A 734-nucleotide genomic window follows, 5' to 3' on the forward strand; every position below is an offset into this window, starting at 1 on the left:
TATTACCAACAGTTTGCACATGATTTGACAAACCTGAGGGAGACAATACAATTAACAGTACAATGTCAGTACATGAGGTAGGAGGGCCCTGGTCGTGAGAGTTTACAATCTAGTAGGTCTGTAAAGGTTCTCATTCATCCAGGTCATGGTACATCTGTAAAAAATAAGTCAAGGCAACTGGATTTGCTGTATTTTTCTTGAAGAAGAGAAAGCTGGTCGGATGACTAGTGAAACGTCTTCAAGAAAAATACAGCAAGTCCAGTTGCCTTGACTTATTTTTTACAGATGTTTACAATCTAGTAGTTCCATGGCCTGTGTTTACCTAGATTGGGGGGCCGGGAGACGAATGAGAGAAGTGGGTGTAACAGACACCATCACCACTAATGTGTTAGTGGGTACAGAACCGGGGCGGCTGGTAGCCCAATATGTGCCAAGTTCATCTCCATCTGAGACCGTGGATTTACTGAAGGTACTCTCAGATGACTCTGGGCACCTGGAGAATTCTGGGGAGGGTAAAGGGGTAAATGATTGTGTGCCAGAACCTGTATTATCCTTGTAGATTGTAAGCTCTCATGAACAGGGTCCTCTAAACCTATTGTATAGCATTGTATTGTAATTGTATTGTCTCTTCATAGGTTGTAAAGTGCTGCACAAACTGTTGGCGCTATATAAATCCTGTATAATAGTAATAATAATAATAATAATGATAATAATAATAATGATAATAATAATAA

This window comes from Nanorana parkeri, unplaced genomic scaffold (genome assembly GCF_000935625.1).
Source record: "Nanorana parkeri isolate BGI_ZX_2015 unplaced genomic scaffold, ASM93562v1 scaffold141, whole genome shotgun sequence".
Classification (NCBI taxonomy): domain Eukaryota; kingdom Metazoa; phylum Chordata; class Amphibia; order Anura; family Dicroglossidae; genus Nanorana; species Nanorana parkeri.